We start from the raw sequence: 10,826 nt of genomic DNA, 5'->3' as shown, positions 1-10,826 counted from the left end.
CAAGCTCTAAATCATGTTGAAATACAGAAATAAACACTTTTTCCAAAAATAAGCTCTAAATCATGTTGAAATACAGAAATTAACACTTTTCCAAAAACAAGCTCCAAATCATGTTGAAATACAGAAATTGACACTTTTCCATAAACAAGCTCTAAATCATGTTTGATGCACTCTGGAAGTTAATTTTTTTTCAGTACTGTTTAATCAGGATGTTAGGAACACTGTGGACAGTTTTCAGCAAGTTGCAACATTGAAATTCAGAAATAAACACTTTTCCAAAAACATGCTCTAAATCATGTTGAAAAACAGAAATAAGCACTTTTCAAAAACAAGCTTCAAATCATGTTGAAATACAGAAATTGACACTTTTCCAAAAACAAGCTCCAAATCATGTTGAAATACAGAAATAAACACTTTTCCATAAACAAGCTCTAAATCATGTTTGATGCACTCTGGAAGTTAATTTTTTTTCAGTACTGTTTAATCAGGATGTTAGGAACACTGTGGACAGTTTTCAGCAAGTTGCAACATTGAAATACAGAAATAAACACTTTTCCAAAAACAAGCTCTAAATCATGTTGAAATACAGAAATTAACACTTTTCCAAAAACAAGCTCCAAATCATGTTGAAATACAGAAATTGACACTTTTCCATAAACAAGCTCTAAATCATGTTTGATGCACTCTGGAAGTGAATTTTTTTTCACTACTGTTTAATCAGGATGTTAGGAACACTGTGGACAGTTTTCAGCAAGTTGCAACATTGAAATACAGAAATAAACACTTTTCCAAAAACAAGCTCTAAATCATGTTGAAATACAGAAATTAACACTTTTCCAAAAACAAGCTCTAAATCATGTTGAATTACAGAAATTAAAACTTTTCCAAAAACAAGCTCCAAAACATGTTGATATACAGAAATTGACACTTTTCCATAAACAAGCTCTAAATCATGTTTGATGCACTCTGGAAGTTAATTTTTTTCAGTACTGTTTAATCAGGATGTTAGGAACACTGTGGACAGTTTTCAGCAAGTTGCAACATTGAAATACAGAAATAAACACTTTTCCAAAAACAAGCTCTAAATCATGTTGAAATACAGAAATAAACACTTTTTCCAAAAATAAGCTCTAAATCATGTTGAAATACAGAAATTAACACTTTTCAAAAACAAGCTTCAAATCATGTTGAAATACAGAAATTGACACTTTTCCAAAAACAAGCTCCAAATCATGTTGAAATACGGAAATAAACACTTTTCCATAAACAAGCTCTAAATCATGTTTGATGCACTCTGGAAGTTAATTTTTTTTCAGTACTGTTTAATCAGGATGTTAGGAACACTGTGGACAGTTTTCAGCAAGTTGCAACATTGAAATACAGAAATAAACACTTTTCCAAAAACAAGCTCTAAATCATGTTGAAATACAGAAATTAACACTTTTCCAAAAACAAGCTCCAAATCATGTTGAAATACAGAAATTGACACTTTTCCATAAACAAGCTCTAAATCATGTTTGATGCACTCTGGAAGTGAATTTTTTTTCACTACTGTTTAATCAGGATGTTAGGAACACTGTGGACAGTTTTCAGCAAGTTGCAACATTGAAATACAGAAATAAACACTTTTCCAAAAACAAGCTCTAAATCATGTTGAAATACAGAAATTAACACTTTTCCAAAAACAAGCTCTAAATCATGTTGAATTACAGAAATTAAAACTTTTCCAAAAACAAGCTCCAAAACATGTTGATATACAGAAATTGACACTTTTCCATAAACAAGCTCTAAATCATGTTTGATGCACTCTGGAAGTTAATTTTTTTCAGTACTGTTTAATCAGGATGTTAGGAACACTGTGGACAGTTTTCAGCAAGTTGCAACATTGAAATACAGAAATAAACACTTTTCCAAAAACAAGCTCTAAATCATGTTGAAATACAGAAATAAACACTTTTCCAAAAACAAGCTCTAAATCATGTTGAAATACAGAAATTAACACTTTTCCAAAAACAAGCTCCAAATCATGTTGAAATACAGAAATTGACACTTTTCCATAAACAAGCTCTAAATCATGTTTGATGCACTCTGGAAGTTAATTTTTTTTCAGTACTGTTTAATCAGGATGTTAGGAACACTGTGGACAGTTTTCAGCAAGTTGCAACATTGAAATACAGAAATAAACACTTTTCCAAAAACATGCTCTAAATCATGTTGAAAAACAGAAATAAGCACTTTTCAAAAACAAGCTTCAAATCATGTTGAAATACAGAAATAAACACTTTTCCATAAACAAGCTCTAAATCATGTTTGATGCACTCTGGAAGTTAATTTTTTTTCAGTACTGTTTAATCAGGATGTTAGGAACACTGTGGACAGTTTTCAGCAAGTTGCAACATTGAAATACAGAAATAAACACTTTTCCAAAAACATGCTCTAAATCATGTTGAAAAACAGAAATAAGCACTTTTCAAAAACAAGCTTCAAATCATGTTGAAATACAGAAATTGACACTTTTCCAAAAACAAGCTCCAAATCATGTTGAAATACAGAAATAAACACTTTTCCATAAACAAGCTCTAAATCATGTTTGATGCACTCTGGAAGTTAATTTTTTTCAGTACTGTTTAATCAGGATGTTAGGAACACTGTGGACAGTTTTCAGCAAGTTGCAACATTGAAATACAGAAATAAACACTTTTCCAAAAACAAGCTCTAAATCATGTTGAAATACAGAAATAAACACTTTTCCAAAAACAAGCTCTAAATCATGTTGAAATACAGAAATTAACACTTTTCCAAAAACAAGCTCCAAAACATGTTGATATACAGAAATTGACACTTTTCCATAAACAAGCTCTAAATCATGTTTGATGCACTCTGGAAGTTAATTTTTTTCAGTACTGTTTAATCAGGATGTTAGGAACACTGTGGACAGTTTTCAGCAAGTTGCAACATTGAAATACAGAAATAAACACTTTTCCAAAAACAAGCTCTAAATCATGTTGAAATACAGAAATAAACACTTTTCCAAAAACAAGCTCTAAATCATGTTGAAATACAGAAATTAACACTTTTCCAAAAACAAGCTTCAAATCATGTTGAAATACAGAAATTGACACTTTTCCATAAACAAGCTCTAAATCATGTTTGATGCACTCTGGAAGTTAATTTTTTTTCAGTACTGTTTAATCAGGATGTTAGGAACACTGTGGACACTTTTCAGCAAGTTGCAACATTGAAATACAGAAATAAACACTTTTCCAAAAACAAGCTCTAAATCATGTTGAAATACAGAAATAAACACTTTTCCAAAAACAAGCTCCAAATCATGTTGAAATACAGAAATTGACACTTTTCCATAAACAAGCTCTAAATCATGTTTGATGCACTCTGGAAGTTAATTTTTTTTCAGTACTGTTTAATCAGGATGTTAGGAACACTGTGGACAGTTTTCAGCAAGTTGCAACATTGAAATACAGAAATAAACACTTTTCCAAAAACATGCTCTAAATCATGTTGAAATACAGAAATAAGCACTTTTCCAAAAACAAGCTCCAAATCATGTTGAAATACAGAAATAAACACTTTTCCATAAACAAGCTCTAAATCATGTTTGATGCACTCTGGAAGTTAATTTTTTTTCAGTACTGTTTAATCAGGATGTTAGGAACACTGTGGACAGTTTTCAGCAAGTTGCAACATTGAAATACAGAAATAAACACTTTTCCAAAAACAAGCTCTAAATCATGTTGAAATACAGAAATAAACACTTTTCCAAAAACAAGCTCTAAATCATGTTGAAATACAGAAATTAACACTTTTCCAAAAACAAGCTCCAAATCATGTTGAAATACAGAAATAAACACTTTTCCATAAACAAGCTCTAAATCATGTTTGATGCACTCTGGAAGTTAATTTTTTTTCAGTACTGTTTAATCAGGATGTTAGGAACACTGTGGACAGTTTTCAGCAAGTTGCAACATTGAAATACAGAAATAAACACTTTTCCAAAAACAAGCTCTAAATCATGTTGAAATACAGAAATTAACACTTTTCCAAAAACAAGCTCCAAATCATGTTGAAATACAGAAATTGACACTTTTCCATAAACAAGCTCTAAATCATGTTTGATGCACTCTGGAAGTTAATTTTTTTCAGTACTGTTTAATCAGGATGTTAGGAACACTGTGGACAGTTTTCAGCAAGTTGCAACATTGAAATACAGAAATAAACACTTTTCCAAAAACAAGCTCTAAATCATGTTGAAATACAGAAATAAACACTTTTTCCAAAAATAAGCTCTAAATCATGTTGAAATACAGAAATTAACACTTTTCCAAAAACAAGCTCCAAATCATGTTGAAATACAGAAATTGACACTTTTCCATAAACAAGCTCTAAATCATGTTTGATGCACTCTGGAAGTTAATTTTTTTTCAGTACTGTTTAATCAGGATGTTAGGAACACTGTGGACAGTTTTCAGCAAGTTGCAACATTGAAATACAGAAATAAACACTTTTCCAAAAACATGCTCTAAATCATGTTGAAAAACAGAAATAAGCACTTTTCAAAAACAAGCTTCAAATCATGTTGAAATACAGAAATAAACACTTTTCCATAAACAAGCTCTAAATCATGTTTGATGCACTCTGGAAGTTAATTTTTTTTCAGTACTGTTTAATCAGGATGTTAGGAACACTGTGGACAGTTTTCAGCAAGTTGCAACATTGAAATACAGAAATAAACACTTTTCCAAAAACATGCTCTAAATCATGTTGAAAAACAGAAATAAGCACTTTTCAAAAACAAGCTTCAAATCATGTTGAAATACAGAAATTGACACTTTTCCAAAAACAAGCTCCAAATCATGTTGAAATACAGAAATAAACACTTTTCCATAAACAAGCTCTAAATCATGTTTGATGCACTCTGGAAGTTAATTTTTTTCAGTACTGTTTAATCAGGATGTTAGGAACACTGTGGACAGTTTTCAGCAAGTTGCAACATTGAAATACAGAAATAAACACTTTTCCAAAAACAAGCTCTAAATCATGTTGAAATACAGAAATAAACACTTTTCCAAAAACAAGCTCTAAATCATGTTGAAATACAGAAATTAACACTTTTCCAAAAACAAGCTCCAAAACATGTTGAAATACAGAAATTGACACTTTTCCATAAACAAGCTCTAAATCATGTTTGATGCACTCTGGAAGTTAATTTTTTTCAATACCGTTTAATCAGGATGTTAGGAACACTGTGGACAGTTTTCAGCAAGTTGCAACATTGAAATACAGAAATAAACACTTTTCCAAAAACAAGCTCTAAATCATGTTGAAATACAGAAATAAACACTTTTCCAAAAACAAGCTCTAAATCATGTTGAAATACAGAAATTAACACTTTTCCAAAAACAAGCTCCAAATCATGTTGAAATACAGAAATTGACACTTTTCCATAAACAAGCTCTAAATCATGTTTGATGCACTCTGGAAGTTAATTTTTTTTCAGTACTGTTTAATCAGGATGTTAGGAACACTGTGGACAGTTTTCAGCAAGTTGCAACATTGAAATACAGAAATAAACACTTTTCCAAAAACAAGCTCTAAATCATGTTGAAATACAGAAATAAACACTTTTCCAAAAACAAGCTCTCAAATCATGTTGAAATACAGAAATTGACACTTTTCCATAAACAAGCTCTAAATCATGTTTGATGCACTCTGGAAGTTAATTTTTTTTCAGTACTGTTTAATCAGGATGTTAGGAACACTGTGGACAGTTTTCAGCAAGTTGCAACATTGAAATACAGAAATAAACACTTTTCCAAAAACATGCTCTAAATCATGTTGAAATACAGAAATAAGCACTTTTCCAAAAACAAGCTCCAAATCATGTTGAAATACAGAAATAAACACTTTTCCATAAACAAGCTCTAAATCATGTTTGATGCACTCTGGAAGTTAATTTTTTTTCAGTACTGTTTAATCAGGATGTTAGGAACACTGTGGACAGTTTTCAGCAAGTTGCAACATTGAAATACAGAAATAAACACTTTTCCAAAAACAAGCTCTAAATCATGTTGAAATACAGAAATAAACACTTTTCCAAAAACAAGCTCTAAATCATGTTGAAATACAGAAATTAACACTTTTCCAAAAACAAGCTTCAAATCATGTTGAAATACAGAAATTGACACTTTTCCAAAAACAAGCTCCAAATCATGTTGAAATACAGAAATTGACACTTTTCCATAAACAAGCTCTAAATCATGTTTGATGCACTCTGGAAGTTAATTTTTTTTCAGTACTGTTTAATCAGGATGTTAGGAACACTGTGGACAGTTTTCAGCAAGTTGCAACATTGAAATACAGAAATAAACACTTTTCCAAAAACATGCTCTAAATCATGTTGAAAAACAGAAATAAGCACTTTTCAAAAACAAGCTTCAAATCATGTTGAAATACAGAAATAAACACTTTTCCATAAACAAGCTCTAAATCATGTTTGATGCACTCTGGAAGTTAATTTTTTTTCAGTACTGTTTAATCAGGATGTTAGGAACACTGTGGACAGTTTTCAGCAAGTTGCAACATTGAAATACAGAAATAAACACTTTTCCAAAAACAAGCTCTAAATCATGTTGAAATACAGAAATAAACACTTTTTCCAAAAACAAGCTCTAAATCATGTTGAAATACAGAAATTAACACTTTTCCAAAAACAAGCTCCAAATCATGTTGAAATACAGAAATTGACACTTTTCCATAAACAAGCTCTAAATCATGTTTGATGCACTCTGGAAGTGAATTTTTTTTCAGTACTGTTTAATCAGGATGTTAGGAACACTGTGGACAGTTTTCAGCAAGTTGCAACATTGAAATACAGAAATAAACACTTTTCCAAAAACAAGCTCTAAATCATGTTGAAATACAGAAATTAACACTTTTCCAAAAACAAGCTCTCAAATCATGTTGAATTACAGAAATTAAAACTTTTCCAAAAACAAGCTCCAAAACATGTTGATATACAGAAATTGACACTTTTCCATAAACAAGCTCTAAATCATGTTTGATGCACTCTGGAAGTTAATTTTTTTCAGTACTGTTTAATCAGGATGTTAGGAACACTGTGGACAGTTTTCAGCAAGTTGCAACATTGAAATACAGAAATAAACACTTTTCCAAAAACAAGCTCTAAATCATGTTGAAATACAGAAATAAACACTTTTCCAAAAACAAGCTCTAAATCATGTTGAAATACAGAAATTAACACTTTTCCAAAAACAAGCTCCAAATCATGTTGAAATACAGAAATTGACACTTTTCCATAAACAAGCTCTAAATCATGTTTGATGCACTCTGGAAGTTAATTTTTTTCAGTACTGTTTAATCAGGATGTTAGGAACACTGTGGACAGTTTTCAGCAAGTTGCAACATTGAAATACAGAAATAAACACTTTTCCAAAAACAAGCTCTAAATCATGTTGAAATACAGAAATTAACACTTTTCCAAAAACAAGCTCCAAATCATGTTGAAATACAGAAATTGACACTTTTCCATAAACAAGCTCTAAATCATGTTTGATGCACTCTGGAAGTTAATTTTTTTCAGTACTGTTTAATCAGGATGTTAGGAACACTGTGGACAGTTTTCAGCAAGTTGCAACATTGAAATACAGAAATAAACACTTTTCCAAAAACAAGCTCTAAATCATGTTGAAATACAGAAATAAACACTTTTTCCAAAAATAAGCTCTAAATCATGTTGAAATACAGAAATTAACACTTTTCCAAAAACAAGCTCCAAATCATGTTGAAATACAGAAATTGACACTTTTCCATAAACAAGCTCTAAATCATGTTTGATGCACTCTGGAAGTTAATTTTTTTTCAGTACTGTTTAATCAGGATGTTAGGAACACTGTGGACAGTTTTCAGCAAGTTGCAACATTGAAATACAGAAATAAACACTTTTCCAAAAACATGCTCTAAATCATGTTGAAAAACAGAAATAAGCACTTTTCAAAAACAAGCTTCAAATCATGTTGAAATACAGAAATAAACACTTTTCCATAAACAAGCTCTAAATCATGTTTGATGCACTCTGGAAGTTAATTTTTTTTCAGTACTGTTTAATCAGGATGTTAGGAACACTGTGGACAGTTTTCAGCAAGTTGCAACATTGAAATACAGAAATAAACACTTTTCCAAAAACATGCTCTAAATCATGTTGAAAAACAGAAATAAGCACTTTTCAAAAACAAGCTTCAAATCATGTTGAAATACAGAAATTGACACTTTTCCAAAAACAAGCTCCAAATCATGTTGAAATACAGAAATAAACACTTTTCCATAAACAAGCTCTAAATCATGTTTGATGCACTCTGGAAGTTAATTTTTTTTCAGTACTGTTTAATCAGGATGTTAGGAACACTGTGGACAGTTTTCAGCAAGTTGCAACATTGAAATACAGAAATAAACACTTTTCCAAAAACAAGCTCTAAATCATGTTGAAATACAGAAATTAACACTTTTCCAAAAACAAGCTCTAAATCATGTTGAAATACAGAAATTAACACTTTTCCAAAAACAAGCTCCAAAACATGTTGATATACAGATATTGACACTTTTCCATAAACAAGCTCTAAATCATGTTTGATGCACTCTGGAAGTTAATTTTTTTCAGTACTGTTTAATCAGGATGTTAGGAACACTGTGGACAGTTTTCAGCAAGTTGCAACATTGAAATACAGAAATAAACACTTTTCCAAAAACAAGCTCTAAATCATGTTGAAATACAGAAATAAACACTTTTCCAAAAACAAGCTCTAAATCATGTTGAAATACAGAAATTAACACTTTTCCAAAAACAAGCTTCAAATCATGTTGAAATACAGAAATTGACACTTTTCCATAAACAAGCTCTAAATCATGTTTGATGCACTCTGGAAGTTAATTTTTTTCAGTACTGTTTAATCAGGATGTTAGGAACACTGTGGACAGTTTTCAGCAAGTTGCAACATTGAAATACAGAAATAAACACTTTTCCAAAAACAAGCTCTAAATCATGTTGAAATACAGAAATTAACACTTTTCCAAAAACAAGCTCCAAATCATGTTGAAATACAGAAATTGACACTTTTCCATAAACAAGCTCTAAATCATGTTTGATGCACTCTGGAAGTTAATTTTTTTCAGTACTGTTTAATCAGGATGTTAGGAACACTGTGGACAGTTTTCAGCAAGTTGCAACATTGAAATACAGAAATAAACACTTTTCCAAAAACAAGCTCTAAATCATGTTGAAATACAGAAATAAACACTTTTTCCAAAAATAAGCTCTAAATCATGTTGAAATACAGAAATTAACACTTTTCCAAAAACAAGCTCCAAATCATGTTGAAATACAGAAATTGACACTTTTCCATAAACAAGCTCTAAATCATGTTTGATGCACTCTGGAAGTTAATTTTTTTCAGTACTGTTTAATCAGGATGTTAGGAACACTGTGGACAGTTTTCAGCAAGTTGCAACATTGAAATACAGAAATAAACACTTTTCCAAAAACATGCTCTAAATCATGTTGAAAAACAGAAATAAGCACTTTTCAAAAACAAGCTTCAAATCATGTTGAAATACAGAAATAAACACTTTTCCATAAACAAGCTCTAAATCATGTTTGATGCACTCTGGAAGTTAATTTTTTTTCAGTACTGTTTAATCAGGATGTTAGGAACACTGTGGACAGTTTTCAGCAAGTTGCAACATTGAAATACAGAAATAAACACTTTTCCAAAAACATGCTCTAAATCATGTTGAAAAACAGAAATAAGCACTTTTCAAAAACAAGCTTCAAATCATGTTGAAATACAGAAATTGACACTTTTCCAAAAACAAGCTCCAAATCATGTTGAAATACAGAAATAAACACTTTTCCATAAACAAGCTCTAAATCATGTTTGATGCACTCTGGAAGTTAATTTTTTTCAGTACTGTTTAATCAGGATGTTAGGAACACTGTGGACAGTTTTCAGCAAGTTGCAACATTGAAATACAGAAATAAACACTTTTCCAAAAACAAGCTCTAAATCATGTTGAAATACAGAAATAAACACTTTTCCAAAAACAAGCTCTAAATCATGTTGAAATACAGAAATTAACACTTTTCCAAAAACAAGCTCCAAAACATGTTGATATACAGAAATTGACACTTTTCCATAAACAAGCTCTAAATCATGTTTGATGCACTCTGGAAGTTAATTTTTTTCAGTACTGTTTAATCAGGATGTTAGGAACACTGTGGACAGTTTTCAGCAAGTTGCAACATTGAAATACAGAAATAAACACTTTTCCAAAAACAAGCTCTAAATCATGTTGAAATACAGAAATAAACACTTTTCCAAAAACAAGCTCTAAATCATGTTGAAATACAGAAATTAACACTTTTCCAAAAACAAGCTTCAAATCATGTTGAAATACAGAAATTGACACTTTTCCATAAACAAGCTCTAAATCATGTTTGATGCACTCTGGAAGTTAATTTTTTTTCAGTACTGTTTAATCAGGATGTTAGGAACACTGTGGACACTTTTCAGCAAGTTGCAACATTGAAATACAGAAATAAACACTTTTCCAAAAACAAGCTCTAAATCATGTTGAAATACAGAAATAAACACTTTTCCAAAAACAAGCTCTAAATCATGTTAAAATACAGAAATTGACACTTTTCCATAAACAAGCTCTAAATCATGTTTGATGCACTCTGGAAGTTAATTTTTTTTCAGTACTGTTTAATCAGGATGTTAGGAACACTGTGGACA

Source organism: Salvelinus fontinalis, chromosome 42 (assembly GCF_029448725.1).
Source record: "Salvelinus fontinalis isolate EN_2023a chromosome 42, ASM2944872v1, whole genome shotgun sequence".
Taxonomy (NCBI): Eukaryota; Metazoa; Chordata; class Actinopteri; order Salmoniformes; family Salmonidae; genus Salvelinus; species Salvelinus fontinalis.
The sequence above is the reverse complement of the archived record's forward strand: the minus strand, read 5'-3'. Positions refer to the sequence as shown.